Source organism: Chiloscyllium plagiosum, unplaced genomic scaffold, assembly GCF_037043375.1.
Source record: "Chiloscyllium plagiosum isolate Xiang-an unplaced genomic scaffold, Cpla_swu_hap1 HiC_scaffold_4, whole genome shotgun sequence".
NCBI classification, from domain to species: domain Eukaryota; kingdom Metazoa; phylum Chordata; class Chondrichthyes; order Orectolobiformes; family Hemiscylliidae; genus Chiloscyllium; species Chiloscyllium plagiosum.
The window spans coordinates 94,984,041-95,010,378 of NW_028270142.1; the positions used below are offsets into that span (position 1 = coordinate 94,984,041).

At 40.6% G+C, this 26,338-nt stretch overlaps 1 protein-coding gene across 10 annotated transcripts in view; it reads right to left on the reverse strand.

The window, feature by feature from the left end:
- The window catches only part of dlgap1a (discs, large (Drosophila) homolog-associated protein 1a), a 770,519-nt gene extending 763,048 nt beyond the window's left edge, over positions 1–7,471 (reverse strand). For 9 of the 10 annotated variants that reach the window (XM_043688198.2, XM_087986491.1, XM_087986492.1 and 6 more), the window contains exon 1: positions 7,228–7,470. The gene's annotated coding sequence lies outside the window, so the exon portion shown is untranslated. Of the gene's footprint in view, positions 1–7,227 lie in introns of all 10 variants that reach the window. The other variant, XM_087986494.1, reaches the window with a different exon arrangement.
- Between the last annotated feature and the right edge of the window lie 18,867 nt (positions 7,472–26,338).

The window sequence follows — 26,338 nt, forward strand, 5'->3', positions numbered from 1 at the left end:
AAGCTTTTTCCCAGGGTGAAGGATTCAATAACAAGAAGTCACACTTTCAAGGTGAGAGGTGAAAAGTTTAAGGGGGATACACACTGCAAGTACTTTACACAGAGGGTGGTGGCCGTTTGGAATGTGTTGCCAGCAGAGGTAGTTGACGCAGACACGGTAGATTCATTTAAGATGAGTCTGGGCAGATGCATAAGTAGGTGGGAAGCAGAGGGATACAGATGCTTAGGAATTGGGCGACAGGTTTAGACAGTGGATTTGGATCAGCTCAGGCTTGGAGGTCCAAGGGTCCTGTTCCTGGGCTGTAAATTTCCTTTGTTGTCACTTTAATCATGTCTTCTGTCTTTTATTTATATCTGATCAATTGGGACAAGTACAATCCAAACATACAAACAAAAGAACCCCTATACAGTAGCCCCCAGTAACCGTGGGTGATACATTCCAAGGTCTACCACAGAAGCCCAAAACTGCGGATAGTAGCAAACCCATTGATTTAAATTGGAAAGTTACCTCCCCGGAAGCCCCTGGTCCCTGGTTCTGGAATGTTCTATGTAATATGTTCAGGCCACGATAAACCGTGGGTAACTGAAACCGCAGAAACCAACTCCGCGGATATAGCTAAAGCCCTGAATTTCTTGCTATTCAATGTTTTCCCTACCAGAGAATATTCAAGCATCTGTATGGTACACTCAGAAACTGAAAATAGAGACAACCAGGAAACAGAAATAAGTGAAATGTCAGATTGATAATAGTTTTTATAAAATTATCTCTAACATGTCTCCATACATTCTACATATTTCTGCTACTGGGATGACAACATGCTACTTTTATCACGAGGTGGTGTGCAGCATTTGGACTATCTTTACTTCTCCTTGTGGAAACACATCTGTCCTTCATTCCACAACTGGCCTCAATGCCTACAGCTGTCAAGACTTCAGCATGTAGACAATCATGGCTGCAATCACTCATTCTGCTATCCAGTGCAGAAGTCATGCAGCTTTGGAGCCAAATTCAGGGATCCAAGTCCAGATTTGTATATCATTTATAACCTGTTGGCTCTCTACCAAGGCACGAGCAGATGTGGCCGATGGAGGAGATGACCCTCAGAAAAGTCTGCCTGCAAAATATCTATTTCTTAATAGCAACACATAGCAACAATGATAATGAGCATTTAAATAAAATTACTCTTAATTACAGTATATTCCTGAGAGGAAGAGGAATTTTAAAAAGGAGAAAAATCATCCATGGCTTAACAAGAAAGTCAAGGATGACGCAAAGGCAAAAACTAGTGCATACCATCCTGCAAAAGTTAGTGGCACTCTGGAGGCTTGGAAGAACTCAGCAAAGGGTTACAAAAAGCAAAATCAAAAGAGCTAAGATGAATTATGAAAGAAACCAGCAGAAAACATAATCAAGGATGCTAATAGCTTCCATAAATATATAAAAAGGAAAAGAATAGCTACAGTAAATGTTGGCCTTTTGGAGGACAAAATGGCAAGATAATAATGGGAAACCCAGAAATGGCACAGGCACTAAACAATATTTTGTCTCTGTTTTCACAGTGGAAGGTTATTATTTCTTCATTAAAACTATAGTTACTATAGCGTAACTTGGTGAAATTATAACAGCTAGGGAGAATATATTAAGTAAACTGATGAGATTAAAGTCCTCGGGGGCTAGTGGCCTGCACCCTAAATTGTTAAAGGAGGTGGCAGCAGAGATAGTGGATGCATTAGTAATGATTTTCCAAAACTGCCTGAATTCTGGAAAGATGCCAGTGGATTGGAAACACGTTCATGTGATACCCTTATTCAGAAAAGATGATAGGCAAATAGGGAGAAACTACTGACCTCTGTAATGAGGACGTTGCTGGAGACAATTACAAAGGAAGAGATCACTGAACACTTGGAACGATAAATCTCAATTCACCAGCGTCAGCAACATTTTCATGAAGGGCAAGTCGTGCTTGAAAAACCTGTTGGTGGTTCTTTAAGGATGTAACCAATAAGGTAGATAATGGGGGTCAGGAGGATGTAGTATATCTAGACTTCCAGAAGGCATTCGACAAGGTGCCTCATAAAAGACTGATCCAGAGGTTAGACCCCAAGGAGTTAAGGGTAGAATATTGGCTTGGATAGAGAATTGGCTGACTGATGGAAAGCAGAGGGTGAGGATAAATGGGTCCTTCTCTGGATGGCAAACTGTAACTGGTGCAGTTTCGTATTGTTCAGTTCTTGGTCTTCTACTGTTTACAACCTATGTGAATGATCTGCAAATAGGGACAGAGTGTAACAGAGCAAAGTTATGGATGATACTAAAATAGGTGGAAAAACAAGCTGTGATGAGGAGATAAAGTGTTTACAGATGGACATTGGCAGCTTAGGAGAATGGGCCAGAAGCTGGCAGATGGAGTTTAATGTGGATAAATGTGAAGTTGGCCATTTTGGCCAGAAAAATAAAAGGACAAATTATTATTTAAATGGGAGGCAGATTCAAAGTATGTCAGTGAAGAGGGACCTAAGCATTTTTTGCCTGAATCAGGGAGTGAGTATGCAGGGGCAGCATATAATAAGAAAGGCAAATGAAATCCTGGCATTTATTTCAAAAGAACTCAACTATAAAAGTAAAGAAGAGTTGTTACAACTATATAAGGCATTGGTGAGACCACATCTGGAATACTGTGCCCAGTTTTGGTCTCCTTAATTGAAGAAGGATGTGGTGGCACTGGATGCAGTTCAGAGAGGGTTCACAAGATTTTTCCAGGGATGAAAGGGCTGTCATATGTTCAATAACTTGTGCTTGTACTCCCTGAAGTTCAAAAGAATGAGGAGGGTTCTGATTGAGGTGCATAAGATGTTAAAGGGGATTGATAAGGTGGATGTGGAACAGATGCTCCCCCTTGTGGGACAGACTCGAACAAAAGGTTATTGGTAAAGAGTGAGAGAAGGTAGGTTCAAAACTAAGATGAGGAGAAACTACTTCTCTCAGAGGGTTGTGAATCTGTGGAACTCACTGCCCAGACAGCAGTGGAGGCTGAATCAGTCAACAGATTCAACAAAGAAATAGATATTTTTTCTGATGAAAAGCAGGATAGAGGGCTATGGGCAGCAGACACGCAAATGACGTTGAGACAAGGGATAAGATCAGCCATGATCATGTTAAATGGTGGAGCGGGCTTAAATTGCCTATTCCCATTCCTTATTCTTATTTTATGGAAAATATTTTTAGAAAGCAAGAAATTTGTATTATACTGGAAAATTAGTGAGGTAATTTTGCCAATTCACTATTCTAAACTTGTACTTTAAAAATGTATATTTTTTAAAGAAAGTTATGGAATCCTCAATTTCTCTGTTCAGTTCAGACTGATGTCAGGTCCTTGGTCTGGATACTGCAATTTACAGTGACATTGGTTCTTAATTTCTCATCCTGTAATTTGGCTGTGTTTTAGAGTAATTAGACAAAAGTGGTTGAAGTAATTGTTTATGTGGTGTTCTGGATTTACCAAGGACTTTGGTCTTAAGAACTGCTAAACCTTTTAGGTATATGAAACTATGCATTTTGTATTTTAATTTTAAATTGATATAAATCTTTATAGATCAATGGTCTGATAGCATCAATTATTCTAATACTAACAATGATAGACATGGAAGGAATTGTTTATATCTACTTCTATGTAGAATCTTGAGAATAGTTATACATTGTTACACTGTCTTCTCATGGAAACACAGTTTGTACCATAACTTGCGACTGTAGTATACTCAATCTGGCACTCACCCTATTATAAACATCAGAGGTAAGAATCTCAGAAGGAGAAACATGATATAGAAAATGAATGTATCATTTAATGGTCATAAAGTCTCCATGGAATGGGAGCATCCCAGTATCGCTTAACAATAGCAATTGCAGTTATTTTGTGAGGAATGCTGATATTTCGTGTTCTTTTTTGTGAAATGCATGGGAACAAAATAAGTGATGTATTTAACAATAAGTTAATCAATTTAATCTACTCCTGCTTCTATTTATTGCATTCTTTTGTCAATGTTTTATTCTATCATTGGTCATATCATGTAACAAAAGTAGTTAATCAGTCAAAATGTGAGTAAAGTCTTTGTTTGGTTTCACATCAAAGTGAGCACACATCATGTACGACCCATTTATACTAAATTGTGGGAGAGAGTAATATTTAATCTTAGAATCTCCCTGTTTTTGAGAGGAATAATATGGATTAAGAAAGTGACACATATATATGTTCATTAGTACGTCCTACGCAGTATATACTGAGGCAATATTCTGCTGTAAGGGAAGCAATTATAATGCAAGCAAAGTCCAGCACCTGTAAAATAAACTACCTCGTCTACAAACTGCCTTATGTTACAACAATCAAGACATAAATACGGCTACTTAGACTTCAAATAGCAGAAAATTGTCGCACAGTATACTATGCAACACTCATGCAGGTTCAAGTCACACACATGGGTCACTCCTATAACACCATTACTTTTGCACAGTTGATGTTGATATGAGGTAGTGCAGCACTAATAACAACTGCACTATACAATTGTCATGACCCTTCACATGCTTACTCATTCAGTGTTATGCTGTGCAATTGAACTTCCAACTGGAAAATCACAAGTTCGAACCTGAATATGAATTGCCATTCAAAGTGGCTTTCCTATTTGAGGTAAGTTTAATCAGTTCTCAGTTGGGCAGGGAGGGAGACAGAAAAATGGTAGAATAAATATAGGTGTCAGAATGAGCAGAGACTAGAGAAAATACAAGCTCATCTTTTACTAGTCAACCACAAAAAGAAATTGGTGATAACTCCAGATGTATCCATACCCCAGCATGCCCCTGTTCTCCTAATGAGTAGAAGATCTATGGTAATACTAGATAGATAATGAATGCAATTCAATAGGACATAGAAACATGAACAATCAGAAAGACCAACCAATCAAACGTGCTTCTGATCATCAACTTCAACTGTTCCCACTTTCATACTGCTCCTTTAACTTCAGTACTTTCCCTCAAACAAATTATCTTTGCATTGATACTTCTAAAAAAGATTGCTAGTGGATAATTAGTACCTTTTGATCATATTCTATTTTAAGAGAATAAAATTATGTTAGTTTTCCAATGTGAAAAACTGCAATCGATTTCAGTTTCACTGTACCAGGCAACCATTTTAATTTCACATCTCTATTATATGTATTTTGTAATTCTATTAATCTAACTGTGCAGCCATTATAATTGAACACTTCTGACATCACATTTCCATTGCAATTATATACTCCTGACATTATGAATCTGCTATTCTTATCACAAACCACCTGTTTCTCCATGCAGTCTAAGTGTAATGACAAAACGTTGACACATTTTCTTGAAAACAAGATAAATTAAGAGAAGTCAAGCTCAATATATGAAATTGTGTAATGTATTGAGTGATGAAGCATGGATTACTCAACAGTATGAACTAGTCTTGAATGTATGAGGCCAGATGACTTGAAGACTGTGCATCACAAACCAGCTATCGCTCTGCATCTAGTCTCATCAAACAATAAAATGCTATAGTTTGACAGTCAACAAATAGCAGACCATGAGCTGGCAAAGTGCATTAACACAGCTCAGGAAAACGATAACGCCAGTCACGTGTACAACTGCCCTGGGCTCTCACCTCTTTTATGGTAAAACTGTTCTGATAGTACTGTGGCTATTATCTTTTGTCAGTGTTAAAGCCTAATTCTCCTGTCAGTATATGCTATTATGAACATAAAATGTAACCATTGCACAGCACACTTCCTTCAGATAATGCTTTCATCAGATTACTGGGGCAAGGCAAGTAAGAAAAAAAAATCCAGTTTTTTGAGGAGATGGAAGGAAGTGGGGGTGTCAAAACATTTATATAATTACTACAGTGTTTTCAGTTTGTCAGGATCTAAATCAATCTAATATCCTGGCTAAATCTCTTATAAGTTTCTGCATTTGTATTGTCTTACATCAAACCTTAAAATATAAGTAAATAAAGGGTGTCCTAGAAATTCCTCATATGACTATAATTTTTTGTGGGAAATACTTTGAGCTCCTAAAAATGTTCTTCCCCAATATATCCACAAGAATCTAATGAGGAGCATGTTTACTCTGATCATTTGCTACATTGATCAACTATGTGGGATATGATTTGGAAACATTTCAAAAGCAGTTAGCGTTCCGCAGACTTCATTGTCTTAAGGATAGCTTAACAACCCTGTACATGCTCAGCCATATCCAATAAAGTAAAGACTGACCAACATACTGAATCAATAAATCTTAAGGTAGTCAGTATTTTTAATTGAAAGCCAATGGAATGAAAAACTAACAGATCCTACTAATTAGTGCATTGGCACCGATGTGCAGCAAGCACGACAATGACGATTTAAATTTTATATCTGAGTGCAAGAAGTACATGCCACAAAAGAAATTGAAATCCATTTGTCATCACATATTCTGTACCCAATTCGTCCAACACGTATGTCAATAAAGAAAAAGCTTGTTTCTTCAAATTATTTTATTGCACTTGTGGATACAAATTTGATTTGCCTTCGCTACAGCAGATGACTTTACAGATCTCATGCTGGATGTTAGGATCAAAGGCTACTCCAGGCGCACTTCACAAATCAAGCATTTGTTTCAAAGCTGTAAAAGGTTTCCTTAAACAAATGCTCGTGAATGGTGAATATCCTGGACCTGGATTAACACAGATCTGAACCAGTTCCTCCGTTGTTGAAACTGGTTTCATTTCAAATGGCATCATCAGATCCATCGCTTTACATAAGTGCTGTTCCAAATCAATTCTGCATGTACACCACTTTTAAATGATCTAAAAAAAAAACCAGCCCTGGAGCAGTTGTAAATAGTATGGGTTTGAATGAATACTTTGTGTGAAGGAAATAATATTAAACAACCCAAGTCATGCACTAAATGCCTTCAAAATACAGTATTACTGTATGAGGCACAACCAACTAGGGTCGTTTCTTTATACCTTACAATGATTGCTGGTATGTGGGGCAAAACATTAAGAGCATAAACAATCTTACTGCGAGTTTACATTGTTACCAATCAGCCGGGTTTGGATCTGTAAATATTGTGCAGATATAATACGGTGAACTGAGCCTGACCCAGACTGAGGATGAGGATGGCGACAGTCAAAATTGAATTGAGCAGCTATTATATATACACATATACAAAAGCACTCACCTCTTCTGACGGATCACTCTCTGTTCAGAACACGTGTGTAGTGAATACACCTAATCCTGAACGGTGTTCTGCCCAGTAAACAGCAGTTGTCCAGCCGGATTGATGCATTCACTGTACAGCACTTAGTGAACTGGAATGGTGAAGCACATTCTCGCAGTCTCTACAGCTTGCAGCTCATAGCCACTGCAGCACCAAATGTCGAGAGAGAGAAAAAAAATTATACATATATAGATGGAGGAACAAAGGCTGCTACAAAGACCTGGAATGGACAATAGCTCGTGGGAGATTCTGGATCAGTCCATTGCCTCAACTCTTGAAAAAAAGGTTTCTTTAAAACTTAAACATAATGTCTCGATCAGAATAATATTGTGCATTCAGTATGAAGGATTCAGTCGATTTGCTTAGTCAACATTTGTCTTGCTAAGTTTAATGTTCAGTATTTGTTCTTTTGAGACAAGTTCAGTGATGTCACGTAAGACTTGTTCCATATATGGTAAATCTTTCCTGTGAGTTGGCAGTTACAGGATTTCATTCATATTAGTTTATGCTGTGAAGTTGCTGACATCTTGTGACCTAAACGCGACTGTAGAAATTTGCATGATCTGATGTATCACTGAGAATTGTAAATAAAGATTTATACGGCTCTAGAATGAAGAGTCCCTCGTTCAGATTCAATTATTTCTACTCAGCTCTCAATAAAAGTAACTGAAAATTGTTTTGCTTTTTGTGCACTACCGTGAAATGACTGAAATAAGTATATTCAGTGCCTTAATATAAATAAAGTAACATGTACACTTAACTAAGACTTGTTTCAAAAACACAGCGAGTCACTTTTCAGCTATCCCACCAAAGTGTTCATTTCTTTTTAAATTTCATTGTTAAAGCAACAACATTAACTAGAAAAAATGTTCATGAGATGTTAACAGAGGTGCTTTTAAAATTAACAGATCTCAAATGTATGACATAAACTTAGAAAAAGAGGTGAATTTTAAGAAAATGTTTACAGACAGGATGGAAACAGAGGTTTGAGAAGAAATTCCTTTAAAATGGATTAAGGCACAACTAACAATAGCCTTGGAGAGATACTTCAGATAAGACTGATGCATTTGTAACCATTATCAGCCAGAAGTGCCAAGCAGAGAATCCATCTCATCGTACTCCAGAAGTTTGCAGGATCACAGATACCAGTTTTCAGTCCATACAATTTACTCTATGTAACATCAAGGGTGGAAGTACTAGATACTGCAACAGCTATGGGCCCAGACAACAATCTAGCAACAGTACTGAAGCCATGTGCTCCAGAACATGATGCGCCCTTAGCCAAGCTGTTCCAGTACAGCTCCAGCAATAACATCTACACAACAATGTGCAAAATTGTCCAGGTATGCCCTGTACACAAAACGTAGGACAAATCCAACCCATCCAATAAGTCTACTCTCAATCATCAGTAACATTATGGAAAGTCTCATCAACACAAAGTGCTACCAAGCAACTCTTGCTTTACAATAATCTGCTCAAAGACCTTGTCTTTGGGTTCAACTAGAGCCACCCAGCTCCGAACTTCATTATAGTCATGGCTTACAAATGAACAAAATATTAAATTCCAGAAGTGAGGTGAGAGTGATTACGCTTGACATCAAATCTGCATTTGACCAACTGTGGCATCAGGGAACACTTGCAAATCTGGAATCAATGAAATTGGGGAAAATCCCGACACTGGTGGCATAGCACTGGTGGCATAGCTCAGACAAGCACAAAGGAAGATGGTTGTGCTGTACGACTCTATGACTCTATCAGTTATCTCAAGTTCAGGACATTTCTGCAGTAGTTCTTTACCTAAGATATTTTTAATCAACCTGTTCAGACATGTAACAACACATCTCTGGAACAGGTGGGACTTGAACATAGCCCTCCTGGTTCAGAAGTAAGGACACAATCACTGCAGCACAAGAGCTCTAGTTTCTCAGGTTATTGTCCTAGACTGAACTGACTTCAGCTGCTTTATCCATGGCCTTCCCATCATCATGAGGTCAGAGTGGGATGTTCACTGATGATAGCACAATGTTCAATACTGTTCATGATTCCTCAGAGACTGAAGCAGTATATGTCAAAATGCAGCAAGACCTGGACAATATCCACAAGTGACAAGAAACACACACAAGTGCAAGCAATCTCGTCTCTAACAAGAAGGATCTAACTATTTACATTCAATGGCATCACTGAATTCCTCACTATTGACTGAGAACTGGACTAAACTACCCAGATAAATACTATGACTACAGGAGCAGGTCAGGGGCTAGGAATTCTGCAACAACTCAACTCCTAATACCCAAACTCTGAGCACAATTTACAAGACATATGGAATGTGATGAATTTTTTCCCACTTACCTAGATGAGTGTAGTTCAACACCACCCAGGATAAAACTGCCCGTTTGAGTGGCACCATATCCACAGACATTCAATCTCTCCTACACCAATGCATTGTAACAGCATTGTCTACCATCTACAAGATACCAGAAATTTACCAATGTTCTTTGAACAGCACCTTCCATGCCCACAACCCAAACCAAAAATGTTGCTCCTTTCACAAGGTTATGTTGTCCTTGGTTTTTCTTCCGAGGGTTCGTAAAGACAGAGGTTCCAATGTGTCCTGTTTGGATGTGCTTTAGGACTAACTTGATTATAACTGACAGATACTGCCTCAGGCAAAAGGCTTTCAAGTTTAAAAAAAACATGTGTACAATAAAAGGTGAGTGACCAGTTCTCCCAGTTCAGTTTTTCTCTGGTCTGGTTTGGTTTGGTTTTGGTTTTAGCAGTCTGGCTGTTCAGAGGCTGCTGGTCAAGGAAACAGCTACAGTGGAAGGAGCTTCCATACTAAATCTCTCTGCCATCTCTCTCTCTTTGACATCTCTCCTGTAAGAACCTGTGTCTGATTTTACCTTTTAGCCAAGAGGGTGTTTATGGGTACTGTTGCAGGCATTTGGAACAGCATCATTATGTTGGGATAGTCTATTGGGCTTTTGGATAGGTTAAGTTATTCTGCATTCTGTTCTTTTTTATTTCTGTTTCATTTGGTACTCTGTAAACAAATTATGTTTTGTTTAAAACCGAGGGGTTTTGACCAGCTGCATCACTCTTAGAATATCCACTGTACAACTGCTCAAAACAACTAGAAAAGTTAAGGTCTGGGCTACCTAGTGTTGAAATGTTTTGAGGGGGTCTGGCCTCGTCCGTAACAGGTTGGGGGCTCTTTGTGGGATTTGTTCTGTAGTTTCTATTTGGGATTAGGGTTGCTGGACTTGAAGGCAGCGAATGGTAAGTGTTAGTTGTTTTTGTTCTGAGAGTTGAATTAGGTTGGTTTGGACAGTTCTTGGTTTAGCAATGGCTCTTTCAGCCACTAAGAGTTTTCTGGAGGTGGAAGAAGTGACCATGGGATTTTTATAAAAGGTGATTAAGGCCAAGCCGCTGGAATTAGCAGACATTCTGGAATTGGAGCTGCCTCATTCTGTGAGGAATGGAGAGATAATTACTGTCGTAGCTTAGCATTTAAATTTGGTGGAAATACCATCAGAATCTTTCGGGATGGCTAAAATTCAATAAAAAATGAAGCAGCTTAAGTTAGAGGCAAAAGAAAAGGACAAAAGAAATGAAACTGTTGAATTACGATTAAAAGCAGAGGAAAGAGAAAAGGAACAAATTGTTTAGCAGAACTAAAAGAAAGCAAGACAGAGAGAGAGAGAAGAGGGAGAAAAGAAGAAAAAGGGGAAAAGAAGAAAGAGAGGGAGTTTGAAATTCAGAAATTGGCACTTAGACAGAAAAATCAGCATAAAAGGATGGAGATGAAGGCTGAAGGTAAGCCTAGTGAGGAAGAGAGTGAGAATGAGCAAAGCACTGGTAGCCAACGGCCTGGTGAGAATCTCTTTAAATATATTCACACATTTCCTCAATTTGATGAGAAAGATATGGAAGCATTTTTCATCTCATTTGAGAAGGTGGCTAAACAAATGCAGTGGCCAGTGACCATGTGGGTTTTGTTGATCCAAACAAAACTTGCGGTAAAGCTAGTGAGGTATTTGCATCACTATCAGAGGAGGTAACTGGGGTGTATGAGCAGATGAAGAAAGCCATCTTAAGAGCATAGGACCTTGTACTAGAAGCCTGAAGACATTGTTTCAGGAATCTAAGGAGGGACTGTGATCAAATCTACATTGTGTTTGAAAGGATCAAACAAAGTAATTTCGACAGATGGATAAAGCATTAAAAATAAAGCAAGCCAATGATACTGTAAGAGAGACGATTATTTTGGAGGAGTTCAAAAATTCACTTCCTAAAGTAATGAGATCTCAGGTGGAGGGACAGAGAGTTAAAATGGCAAGATCAGCAGCTGAAATGGCTGATGGTTATCAGTTGGCCCCTAAATCAAAGTTTGGCTTCCAAAATCAATTTCAATCTGTGAGGGATAGAAATTGGGGAAAAGATAAATCCTCACTTGGAAAGGGAAAGGTAGATCTCAGTGAAGATCATAAGGATTATTTACCACAGGGTAAAAAGGAAATCCTTGAAAGGGAAAGAAAAGTTAAAACTCTCCAGTGTTTTCACTACAATAAAATAGGCCACATGAAATCACAGTGTTGGTGGTTGAGGAAAAGCACTGAGAAGCCAGATGTCAGAAAACAGGATAAGCCAGTGAATTTTGTTGGAGTGGTAATGGAAAGCAGAGTGGAGGCTAGAAAGCTGCACCAGAATGTACAAGCTGGTTGGGGGTTGGTTAAGGAGGAAGTGCCAGATCTTCTTAAACCATATACCTGCAAAGATAAAGTTCACTCGCATAGGCCAGAAGCAGCAGGTAAAGAGGTTACAATATTACGACATACATGATCCTGTCAATCTTTGATGTTGAAAGATGAGGAGATACGTACTTCTGAAGGACTATTACCAGAAAAGGTGCTAGTAATGGGAATTCACGCTGAGATAAGAAGCGCTAAATTATGTAGAGTGAGGTTAGAGCGTCCGGTGACGAGTGGAGAAGTTGTGGTAGGAGTACTGGACAAATTTTCAGCTCCAGGAATACAATTTGTCCTGCTAATGATATTAGAGACAAAAAAAGTTGCAGGTGCTGGAATCCAAAGTAGACAGACAGGAGGCTGGAAGAACACAGCAAAGCAGGCAGCATCAGGAGGTGGAGAAATCAATGTTTCGGGTGTAAGCCTTCTTCAGGACTGGAGGTGGGTGTAGGGGGAAGCTGCAGATAAAGGGAGTGGCGGGGGCAGAATGGTGAAGTGGAGATAGGTGAAGACAGGCAGAGGGTATGACCTGGTTGGTCAATGGGAGGATCGAATCCAGTGGGTGGCAGGGAGCAGTGGGAGGGTGGGGAAAGGGCTGGGAAGGGAGTCAGGGGATGGGGAGAGAGGTTATTTGAAATTGGAGATGTTGAATCCTCCGGGCTGAGGTGCTGTTCCTCCAAGTTGCGGTTTGGTTCCCTGTGGCAATGGAGGGGGCCAAGGATGATCATGTCAGAAAGGGAGTGGGAAGGGGAATTAAAATGGGCTGTGACTGGGAGGTCCAGTCAGCCCCTCTGGGCCTGGCTGAGATGCTCAATGAACTGTCCCCCAAGTTTACGTTTGGTCTCCCTGATGTAAAGAAAATGACAGCAGGAGTACCTGATGCAGTAAACTAGGTTGGAAGAGAGGCAGGTGAACCTCTGTCTCACCTGGAAGGACTGTTTGGGGCCCTGGATGGAGGTGTACCGGTAGGTTTTGCATGGATGACAAAGGGGGCGAAGCACGTTGTTCTAAATAGGTGGAGATCTGGGATGCTCGCAAGTGGAATGGCTCATCGTCTGAGCAGATGCAGCGAGGTGGAGGAATTGGGAGAATGGGATTGAGTTCTTGCAGTTCTCCGAATCATTGCAGAATACTGGGTGGGAGGAGGTGTAGTCCAGGTAGTTATGGGAGTCTGTGGGTTTATAGTAAATGCCTGTCTGGAGACTGTCACCGGGGCTAGAAATGGAGAGATCAAGAAAGGGGAGGGACAGCACTACCACCGCCACCCAGTATCCTGCAAGAACTCCATCCCATTCACCCATTTCCTCTGCCTCACCACATCTGCTCGGACGAGGAGACATTCCACTCCCGAGCATCTCAGGTGTCCACCTATTTCGAACAACGTGCTTCCCCCCTCTGTCATCCAGACTGCCCTCCAGCGTATCACTACCATTCCCTGCTCCACTGCTCTAAACCCAGTGCCACTCACGCAATAAAGACAGGGTCCCCCTGGTCCTCACCTACCACCCCACCAGTCACTGCATTCAACGCATCATCCTTAAACACTTCTGCCAACTCCTACTAGACCCTACCACCAAGAACATCTTCCCCTTCTCACCCTTCTCTGTGACAGTCCTTATTTTGTGCCACTATCGCCACCAACTCCCCCCCGAACCTCTAGGTACCTTCCCCTCCAACTGGACAAGATGTAAAACCTGCCAGTACACCATCCCCTCACCTCCATCCAGGGCCCCAAATAATCCTTCCAGGTGAGTCAGAGGTTCACCTCCCTCTCTTCCAACCGAGTTTGTTGGATCAAGTTCTCACGCTGTGGTCTTCTGTACATCAGGGAGACCAAACGTAAATTTAGGGAACGGTTCACCAAGCATCCCAGCCAGGCCCAGAGGGACTGGCTGGACCTCCCAGTCACTGCCCATTTTAATTCCCCTTCTTACTCCCTTTCTGACATGACCATCCTTGGCCTCCGCCATTGCCATAATGAACCAAACCACAAATTGGTGGAACAACACCTCATTTTCCACCTGGGCAGCCTACAGCCTGGAGGATTCAACATTAAGTTCTCCAATTTTAAATAACCTCCTTTCCCATCCCCTGACTCCCTTCCCAGCCCCTCCCCCCTCCGACTTCTCCCTGCCACCTACCGGATCCATTCCTCCCATTAACCAACCTGGTTGTACCCTCTACCTGTCTTCACTTACCCCCACTTCATCACCTTGTCCCCGCCACCCCCTTTATCTGCAACTCCCCCACACCCACCCCTAGTCCTGAAGAAGGGTTACACTCAAATGTTGACTTCTCCACCTCCTGATGCTGTCTGGCTCGCTGTGTTCATCCAGCTTCCTGCCTGTCTACCTTGCTAACAATATAGCTATTTCACAGGTAGGAGTGCTGCCTACTGTGGTTGAAAAGCCAGTTCAGGCTACTGAACTATCGCAGGACCCATATCCTCAGATTTTTCCCAACTGTGTGGTAACGAGGTCACAAAGTCACCAGTTGAAACAGGAGAGATCAAAGAGTACAGATAAGAAGGTTGGAATGGAATTATCAGAGACTCTGTTTGATCAAATGGTTGACACAAAACAGGAGCAAATGACTGACAAAGTATAAATCGTTAGCTCAGAGAGTAACTGAATTACCGTAGATACTATACTAATTATATCAAAAAGTATACATGGAAGAAGAATCTCGATGTATCCCTGAATGCTACTATCTTAAGAATGAAATTTTAATGAGGAAATGGAGACCTTGACATATTCAGGCAGATGAGAAATGGGTAGACATTCATCAAGTCATACCACCAGTGGCTTATAGAAAGGAGGTGTTCCGGGTGGCACATGAACTACCATTTGAGGATCATTTAGGGGTAAGAAAAATCTTCTAGGAGAAAGTGAGGACTGCAGATGCTGGAGATCAGAGCTGAAAATGTGTTGCTGGAAAAGCGCAGCAGGTCAGGCAGCAACCAAGTAGCAGGAGAATCGACATTTCCGACGTTTCGCTAGAATTTTCCTGAAGAAGGGCTCATGCCCGAAACGTCAATTCTCCTGCTCCTTGGATGCTGCCTGACCTGCTGTGCTTTTCCAGCAACACACTTTCAGCTAGCGTTAAGAAAAACTCAAGCTAAATACAAAAACATTTTTACTGGCCTGGACTGCACAAGGATGTAGCTGAATTTTGCCAGACATGTCACGCATGTTGGGTAATTGGAAAACCACAGGCAGTAATAACACCTGCACCTTTTAAACCTATTCCTGCATTTGAGGAAACTTTTACAAGAGTCTTACTTGACTGCATAGGACCTCTGCCTAAAACAAAAAGTGGGAAACAATATTTGGTAACAATAATGGACGCGTCCATTGGATTTCCAGAGGCTATTCCATTTTGCAATATCACAGCTATAATGATAGCAGAGAAGTTACTTACATTTTTCGCAAGATACAAACTAACCATAGAGATACAATCAGATCAAGATTCAAACATCACATTGAAATTATTCAAGGAAGTTATGGACTCCTTAGGAATAAAACAATTCAAATCTACTGCGTACCATCTAGAATCACAGGGACATGAGAAAGGTGGCCTCGGATATTAAAGACCATGTTGAGGGCTTATAGTCAAAACTATCCAGATGATTGGGATAAGGGAATTCTGTTTGTGCTTTTTGCGATCAGAGATGCACCAAATGAATCAACCAAATTCAGTCTATTTGAATTAGTTTTTGGGCATGAAGTGAGAGGACCGCTAAAAGTGATCAAGGAGAAATTGGTAAATCAGAATTCAGAGAGCACATATTTAGGTTATGTATCAAGTTTTGGGGAATGATTAATTAGAGTGGAGAAGTTGGTTAGACAGCATTTAAAAGTATCACGGATACATTGAAACAGGAAGCAGATGAGAAATCAAGAACTTGCAATTTTGCTATCAGAGATAAGATGTTAGTGCTACTTCCAGTGGTAGGTGAACATTTAAAAGCAAGGTTTAGTGAACCTCATCAAATCAAAAGGAGATTGACTGAGGTGAACTATTTGATAAGGGCTCCAGACAGAAAGAAATCTCATAGAGTGTGTCATGTGAGTATGCTCAAAAGATATTTTGACAGGGAAGGAAAGCAAAAGAAAAATGTGTTATTGGTTAAAACACAGAGTGAAGAACCAAGTTCAGAGGATCCTAAATTGGACATTCCTCAAATTAAATTGGACAATGAGCAAGTTGTTAAAAATTGGGATAAGTTATTGAGTTATCTTCCAGAGGAAAATTGAGATGACCTGAAAGGATCATTACTGTCACATGGGGAGATATGTGGAACTAAGCTGAGAAGCACTAACCTAATTGTGCACAATGTAGCTATAGGAGATGCTGTTCTGATTTAGCAACATCCTTATAGACATAAGCCTCTAAAGTTTGAACAGGTTCAAAAGGAGGTTGAGTGCATGCTCCAAGACGACATAATTGAAGTGAGGTACAGTGACTGGAGCTCACCTGTAGTAATAGTGCCAAAACCAAATGATACCCAACAATTATGTGTGGACTATTGCAAAGTCAGTGCAGTTACAAAGACTGATGCATATCCAATTCCATGCTTGGAAGATTGTATTGAAAAGGTGGGACAAGTAACTTATATTTCTAAGTTGGTCTTGCTCAGAGGATACTGGCAGGTACTTTTGTCCGAAAGAGCGAAGACAATTTAGGTTTTCACAGTGCCAAATGGACAATATCAATTTAAAGTCATGGTATTTGGTTAGAAAAATGTGCCAGCCACATTTCAGAAGCTAACCAATAGGTAATTGCTGGATTACCCAATCGTGTCATATATATAGATGACCTCATGATTTTTTAGTCACACATGGAAGGAACATGTGCAACATTTATCAGAAGTTTTGGTAGACTTCGAGAGGCAGGCTTGGTGATAAACCTGGCTAAAAGCGAATTTACCAAACCCCAAGTAGACATCCTCGGCCATGTTACTGGAAAAATGGCCCCATGGAATGCAAAAACAAATATAATTGAGGGGTTTTCCATACCATCGACAAAAAGAGCAACATACGATTCCTGGGATTGAGTGGATTTTATCGAAAATTTGTACTAAATTTTAGCAGTGTAGATGCTCCACTTACTGAATAACTAAAGAACGGCAAGAAATTTCAGTGGACAGTGGACTGTCACAAGGCATTTGACAGTCTGAAAGCTGTGTTGACCACTATCCCAGTGTTAGCCACACCTAATTATGCAAAGTCATTTAAGGTGCCTATCGATGCAAGTGATGTGGGTGTCAGTGCTGTGCTTATACAGGAGGATGATGAGAAAAGAGAAAGACCTATCAGGTATTTCTCCAGGAAATCGAACATTCATCAGCAAAAATATTTGACAGTTGAGAAAGGGACTTTGAGATTAGTGCTGATATTACAATATTTCAACATTTGCGTTACCAGTAATGTCTCTGAGACAACCATCTACACTGATCATCACCCACTGAGGTTTGTAGAGAAATTTAAGGACAAAACTTCCAGACTTGGAGCTTGTTGTTATAGCTATTAAATTTGAAAATTGTGCATGTGGCAGGACAAGAAAATATGATTGGTGATACATTGTCGAGACTTAGCTGAGAAAAAGAGGTGTTCGATGATGGGAGTAAAACAGACTGTAATAGAATTTAGTGTGCATGTTTACATGTTTATAGTCAATGAAATATATATGTGTGTTGTAGTGTACTAACAGTGCATGATTAAGGGGATTAAAATGAAGCCATGTTTGGATATTGATGGTTCATCTTTTTTTAAGGGGAAAGGAATGATGAAGATGCTGCTGTAACAAGGTTAAGTTGTCCTTGGTTTTTTTTCAGAGGGTTTGTGAAGACAAAGGTTCCAATGTGTCTGGTTTGGATGGGTTTTAGGTACAATTTGATTATAGCTAACAGATATTGCCTCAGGCAAAAGGCTTTCAAGTTTTAAAAAAAGACATGTGTACAATGAAAGGTGAGTGACCAGCTCCCCCAGCTCAGTTTTCTCTGGTCTTGTTTGGTTTGGTTTGGTTTTAACAGTTTGGCTGTTCAGAGGCTGCTGGTCAAGGAAACAGCTACAGTGAAAGGAGCTTCCATGCTAAATCTCTCTGTCATTTCTCTCCTTGACATCTCTTCTATAAGAACCTGTGCCTGATTTTACCTTTTTTACCAAGGGTTTTTTTAATTATGGGTACTGTTGCAGGCATTTGGAACAGCATCATTAAGTTGGGATAGTCTGTTGGGTTTTCGGATTGCTTACGTTATTCTGCATTCTGTGCTTTTTTGTTTGCATTTCATTTGGTACTCTGTAAATAAATCCTGTTTTGTTTAAAATCGAGGGGTTTTGACCAGCTACATCACACATGGAATATTCACTGTACACATGCTCAAAACAACTAGAAAAGTTAAGGTCTGGGCTACATTCTTGAATTGTTTTGAGGGGATCTGGCCTGGTCCATAACAGACCCATGAGCCCTTTGGAGAGGGAGGATGGGAACCATCCTAGGGGGCAGATGAAAATTAATAATGAGTTGCTGTGGGTAAGGATTAAAAAGTGAAGATGAGAGAATCACTGCATTAATCAAAAGGTGTGCAAGAATTATTTTAACTGAATAATGAGTGGCCAAAAGATAGGCTGTCAGGGCAATATAAAATCTGACCTATCTCTGAGAGTTGGAGCCAGAGATGCATAGAAATTTTGAACTAGCCTGATCAGATATGCTATGACACACCTCTAGAGAAGTTGGGCCTTCCAGCTCAGAGATAGGGATTCTAATGGTGCACTAGTAAAACCCCTTTAAAGGTCTATAAATTGCTGTTACATTACTATAGTTTGCCTTATTATCGTTTGCCTAGACTACTTGGCTTCAGCATGTGTATTCTTAGAATCTGTGCCCACAGGGAGTAACAGAACACTGACTTTAAAAAGGACATTTAGGTTAATTAGGACTATGTTTCAATTCTCAGACTATCCATCAGCAACATCATTGATGATCACTTACAACAGGAAATGACTTGAGATGTGTCCTTTGCACATCTGAGATGTTTGCTTCACAAAACATTTAATGAACTGAAATTCCCCACAAACTATCTTCCTACTTGCTTCTCTCTCTGAGAATATCTTGATTGCTTCATGGAAAATGTTAACCAATAATGATGTGCTCAGATAAAGTGAAATGAGCAGGAATGATGTTATACAAACACACCAACATATCAACATTCAGCCCTTCAAGCCTGGGTAAAAACAAAGACAGCAGATGCTGGAAACCAGAGTCTAGATTAGAACATAGAACATAGAACATAGAAGAATACAGCGCTGTACAGGCCCTTCGGCCCTCGATGTTGCGCCGATCCAAGCCCACCTAACCTACACTAGCCCACTATCCTCCATATGCCTATCCAATGCCCATAATGAGGGAGAGTCCACCACTGCTACTGGCAGGGCATTCCATGAACTCACGACTCGCTGAGTAAAGAACCTACCCCTAACATCTGTCCTATACCTACCCCCCCTTAATTTAAAGCTATGCCCCCTTGTAATAGCTGACTCCATACGTGGAAAAAGATTCTCACTGTCGACCCTATCTAAACCCCTAATCATCTTGTACACCTCTATCAAGTCACCCCTAAACCTTCTTTTCTCCAATGAAAACAACCCCAAGTGCCTCAGCTTTTCCTCATACAATCTTTCTACCATACCAGGCAACATCCTGGTAAACCTCCTCTGCACCCGTTCCAGTGCCTCCACATCCTTCGTATAGTATGGCGACCAAAACTCCACACAATACTCCAGATGCGGCCGCACCAGAGTCTTATACAACTGCAACATGACCTCAGTACTCCGGAACTCAATTCCTCTACCAATAAAAGCCAGTACGCCATATGCCTTCTTCACCGCACTATTTACCTGGGTGGCAACTTTCAAAGATTTGTGTACATGGACACCAAGATCCCTCTGCTCATCCACACTACCAAGTATCCGACCGTTAGCCCACTACCCCATCTTTTTATTACTCTTACCAAAGTGAATCACCTCACACTTAGCTACATTGAACTCCATTTGCCACCTTTCTGCCCAGTTCTGCAGCTTATCGATATCCCACTGTAACCTGCCACATCCTTCCTCACTGTCTACAACTCCTCCGACTTTCGTATCATCCGCAAACTTGCTCACCCAACCTTCTAACCCCTCCTCCAGGTCATTTATAAAAATGACAAACAGCAATGGTCCCAAAACAGATCCTTGCGGAACACCGCTAGTGACGGCACTCCAAGATGAACCTTTGCCATCAACTACTACCCTCTATCTTCTTCCAGCCAGCCAACTCCTAATCCAAACCTCCAACTCACCCTCAATGCCATACCTCTGTATTTTTTGCAGTAGTCTACCATGGGGTACCTTATCAAACGCCTTACTAAAATCCATATACACCACATCTACAGCATTCCCAATGTCCACCTCCTTAGTCACCTTCTCAAAGAATTCAATAAGGTTTGTGAGGCACGACCTGCCCTTCACAAAACCATGCTGACTATCCTTGATCACATTATTCCTATCCAGATGTTCATAAATCCTATCCCTTACAATTCTCTCTAAGATTTTGCCCACAACAGAAGTGAGACTCACCGGCCTATAGTTATCTAGGGTTATCCCTACTCCCCTTCTTGAACAAGGGAACCACATTTGCTAGCCTCCAATTTTCTGGCACTACTCCTGTAGACAACGAGGACATAAAAATCAAGGCCAATGGCTCTGCAATCTCCTCCCTTGCTTCCCAGAAAATCCTAGGATAAATGCCATCAGGCCCAGGGGACTTATCTATTTTCACCCTTTCCAGAATTTCCAACACCTCTTCTCTACATATCTCAAAGCCATCCATTCTACTAAATTGCGACTCAGTACTCACATTGACAACAATGTCCTGTTCCTGATTGAATACTGACGAAAAGTATTCATTCAGTGTCTCCCCAATCTCTTCAGCCTCCACACGCAATTTCCCACTACTATCCTTGACTGGACCTATTCCTACCCTAGTCATTCTTTTATTCCTGACATACCTATAGAAAGCCTTAGGGTTTTCCCTAATCCTACCAACTAAGGACCTTTCATGTCCCCTCCTTGCTGCTCTTAGCTCTCTCTTCAGGTCCTTCCTGGCTACCTTATAACTCTCAATCGCCCCAATTGAACCTTCACGCCTCATCTTTACATAGGCCGCCCTCTTCCATTTAACAAGGGATTCCAATTCCTTATTAAACCACAGCTCCCTCACACGACCCTTTCCTCCCTGCCTGACGGGTACATACTTATCAAGGACACTCAATAGTTGCTCCTTGAACAAGCTCCACATATCAATTACACCCTTGCCTTGAAGCTTACTTTTCCAAGCCACACATCCTAAGTCATGCCTCACAGCATCATAATTTCCCTGCCCCCAGCTATAACTCTTGCCCTGTAGTGCACACTTATCCCTCTCCATCACTAGAGTAAAAGTCACCAAATTGTGGTCACTGTCCCCAAAGTGCTCACCTACCTCTAATTCTAACACCTGGCCTGGTTCATTACCCAGAACCAAATCCAGTATGGCCTCACCTCTTGTTGGCCTATCTACATATTGTGTCAGGAAACCCTCCTGCACACATTGGACAAACACTGACCCATCTAACGAACTTGAGCTATAGCTTTCCCAATCAATATCAGGAAAGTTAAAGTCCCCCATAACAACCACCCTATTACTTTCACTCTTCTCTTGAATCATCCTCACAATCCTTTCTTTTACATTTCTAGGACTATTAGGAGGCCTGTAAAAAACTCCTAACAGGGTGAGCTCACCTTTCCTATTCCTAACCTCAGCCCAAACTACCTCAGATGGCGAGTCTTCATCCATCGTCCTTTCCACAGCTGTAATACTATCTTTGACAAGCAATGCTACACCTCCCCCTCTTTTACCCCCACCTCTGACCCTACTAAAACATTTAAACCCTGGAACCTGCAACAGCCAATCCTGTCCCTGTTCTACCCATGTCTCCGTAATAGCCACAACATCGAAGTCCCAGGTACCAACCCACGCTGCAAGTTCACCTACCTTATTTCATATACTTCTTGCATTGAAGTATACACACTTCAAACCACTTTCCTGTTTACAGGCACCATCCTTTGAAATTGATGCCATGCTCCTAACCTCCCTACACTCCAGGTCCTGCACCCTAAAGCTACAGTCTGGGTTCCCATGCCCCTGCATTAGAGTGGTGCTGGAAAAGCACAGCAGGTCAGGCAGCATCCAAGGAGCAGGAAAATTGACGTTTTGAGCAAAAGCCCTTCATCAGGAATAGAGGCAGGTGCCAGCAGAGTGGAGAGATAAATGAGAGGGGTGGGGGCGGGGAGAAAGTAGCATAGAGTACAAAAGCTGAGTGGGGGTGGGGATGGAGGTGATAAGTCAGAGAGAAAGGTCGGGGAAAGTAGCAAAGAATACAATGGGTGAATGGGGGTAGGGATGAAGATCTGCTCTGCCATTCAATCAGATCATGGCTGATCTGATATTAACCTTAATGCTACATTCCTACATTTCCCCAATGATCTTTCATCCCCTTAGTAATCAATACTTTTGATTTTTTTTCAATGAAAATATTTAACGATTATGCATCTGCTCCATTTTAAGGAAAGGAATTCCAAAGACTCACAACCCACTGAGAGAAAAACGAGTTTCCTCATCTCTGCCTTAAATGGGAATTCCCTTATTTTTAAACCATATATTTTTGACCCCTGGTTCTAGATTACCCCACAACAGGAAGCATCCTTCATATATCCACCCTTTCAAATCTCCCCAGGATCTTACATGTTTGAATTAAGTTCACCTCTGCCTCAGGCCTAGCCTATCTTGCCTTTCCTCATGAAGATTTCCACTCACTTCAGGTATTGGTGTAGAAAACCTTCCTGAAACTGGTTCCAACATATTAGCATGCTTCCTGATGAAGGACTTATACCCGAAACATTGACTCTCCTGCTCTTCAGATGCTGCCCGACCTGCTGTGCTTTTCCAGTGCCAAACCTTTTGTTTCTGTAAGTAGGGTGACCAGTACTGTATTGCCTCTTGATAAAATCATGTTTGTTGCGCCTGATTTTCTTGAACTTATCTAAGTGGTCTGTCATAGCATCTTTAACAATAGTATCCAGCATTTTCCCTATGATAGATGTTAAGCTATCCGTAGTTTCTTGCTTTCTGCCTGCCTCCCTTTTTGAATAGAGTTACATTAGCTGATTTACAATCTTCACCTTCCCCAAATCAAATGAGTTTTGAAGATTAAAACTAATGCTTCAGCTCGCCTACTAGCTGCTACTTTTAAGACACTAGGATGCAATCTATCAGGCTCCGAGGACTTGTCAACTCACAGTTCCAACAACTTATTCAGTACTACTTCTTCGGTAATTGCATTTTTTTGAGATTTCCCCTCCCTTTCAATTCTTGATTTACATCTATTTCTGGGATGAAACTTTTACCCTCCCTAGTGAAGACTGTTGCAAAATATTTGTTCAATTTGTCTGCCATCTCTTTATTTCCACGACTATTGTAATTACCCAGATTCATTTTTTATAGGACCAACACTTACTTTGTGAATTTTTATCTTTTTAAACTATCTATCAGTTTTTATCATTTCGGCTAACTTCCTCTGGTACCAATGTATTCTTCTGTACAAATTGACCCATCAAACATTTTCTCCTGTCTGTAAAAAAGACCCTGAGCTTCCAGGTGCCTGCCACTTTGACACAGAACCCTGTTCCCTGGCCAACATCTCTGTGCCCAGGCTTGCTGCAATGCTCCGGTGAAGCTCAGTGCAAACTGGAAGAAGAGCATTCCATTTTCTGCTTAGAAACTTTACAGCCTTCAGGACTTAATATCGAGGTCAATAATTTTAAAACTTGAACGCTCCTCCTTCCATAGCTCTTTCACCCACACCCACACTCCAAGCCTGCCATGTTATGGATTGTTTTCAGCTCAGCCAATCCATTTTCATCTACACATAGTCCCCTTTATCATCGTTTCTTCTTCCCTGGCTTACTATTAACTATCCCTTTGTCTGCCTAACTTTATTTCTCACTTCTCTTGGCTACGTCTCCAAATATCTGCTCACTCTTCTTCCCCTCCACTGCATGTTATCAGCATAAATATCACTTTGCCCTCACTACCATCAGTTCTAAAGAAGGGTCAATGGACCCAGAACATTAACTCTGCTTTCTCTCCACTGGTGCTGCCAGACCTGCTGAGTTTCTCCAGCAATTTCGGTTTGTATTTCACACCTTTGGCATCTGCAATGCATTATTTCAGTTTATTATTTACTCATCTGCAGTTTTAAATGCCCTTTCAGCACTTTGCTTCGTGGTAAACCCTCTCATCATGAGCAAAACCACAGGCCTTCTGCTGTTAACAAAAGCTTGTAAAATCACATTCTCAATATGATGGCTGTTAAACGTAAAGCACGTATCTTGATTTATAAATGGAAAAAAGACATGTTGTCAAATTACCTCGGGGTATCTGTAAAGCTGCAACTCAGCAGGAGTCATGATCATGATAAAAGCATGTGTAATAAGAGAAAATTAAAAAGAGAATCTGATTTTAAAAAAATTTCCACAAAGTTACGTTTGTGGAAATGCTTTCATTCATAAAGTATGCACAAACAAAATAATAGGAGCATGAATTGAAAAATGAGGCATAATGTATATCCAAGATAACATTGCTAATATTATGTAGTTAATCAGTTCATATCATGAACCAGGCCACATGGTTCATTTGGTGGCACTCTCATTTGAATAGTGAGGTTCTGGATTCCAATCTTAGCTCAGGATTTGAGCACAGAAAGACACTCAGTAGTGCAATATTGAGTAAATGCTACCTTTCAGAATTAAGAGACCTTAAATTGAAGACTTTAGATATAATTAAAAGTTTCAACAGTCCTATCTTGTTAAAAAAAAGTGTAATTACCCTGGATGTTCGAGACAATGTTTATCTCTCAATCAACAGCTCAAAAACAGATGATTTTGTGATCATCACGCTACTGTTTGTGGGAGTGTCCAACTTGGCTTCTGCAATTGTGCATTACATTATGACTAGATTTTAACATCACTTCATTGACTATAAAATGCTTCAAGATATTTGGCTGTCATGAAACAGGCTGTACATAAGGTTCAAACAGGTTTCAAAACTCATAATGCTCAAAATCAATCATTCAGTTTCACCTTTTCACTAAATCATGCTTGTCACTAATAAAACGGAGAGCCAGTTTTCATGCCCAAGAGATGTGGCTACTGGGTTAGATGGGAGGTCTATGTGACATTTACTGCGTTCAATCAATGTGCATTTTATGCAAGGACAAGATCATAGACTTTGTGAAGGTGAGCAGCATTCTTCAAGTTCAGTGAGACATTGATGATAAATATAGATTCTGACTTTGAAAAGTACTTTCTAATGAGGTATTGAGGTTCATAAAATCATGAGGGTCATAGATAAGGGGAACAACAAGGCTCTTTTCCCCAAGGTGGGGTAATTCAAAACTAAGGGGGAAATTTATAAAGTAAGAGGAGAAAGGTTTAAAAAGGACATGAGGGGAACTGTTTTACACAGAGGGTATTTTGCATGTGGAATGAACTTCCAGGGAAAGTGGTAGATGTGGGTACAGTTACAATGATTTTAAAAATGTGGGTAAGTTCATGAATAGGAAAAGTTTGAAGGGATATGGGCCAAGTGCAGGCAGGTGGGATTAGTTTTGTTTGGCAACATGGTTGGCATAGACTGCTGGATTGAAGGATCTATTTCCTTTGCAGTATGATTCTATAACTGTATTCTTGTTGAAAAGTGCATTAGGTGAAAAAGAGCTATTGTCTTAAATATATTTCAGCTTGGTGCAAGCATTCTAAGCTGGGATGAACAGCTCAGTTTGGCTGGGTAAAACATTTGCAAAAATCATGATGGAAAAAAAACTGAAGGCATATCATCAACAGCAAAATGAGTGCCAGCTGAAGGTATCTGAATTTCACCAAGTTCAAATTATTTTTAATATTTCAAACTTCAAAGCAGGAAATCAATTCCAAGAGTTTAGAAGAATTGAGGGCTTAAAAAAGTAGTTTACTCATCATAATGATCTTATATTGATAGAGAATTCTTTGTTAAGATAAATCAATATTATACGTGTGGTAAAAACAGTACTTAAGAGATAATGAGCTGTCAACTTGGAGCCAGAGCATTTCATGTTGAGGAAAGGAGAGAAGAAATGCAAATGGGTTGGAGATTTAAAGTGGTATACAATAATATAGGAAACTAAAAATCCAAAACTTTGCAAAGCA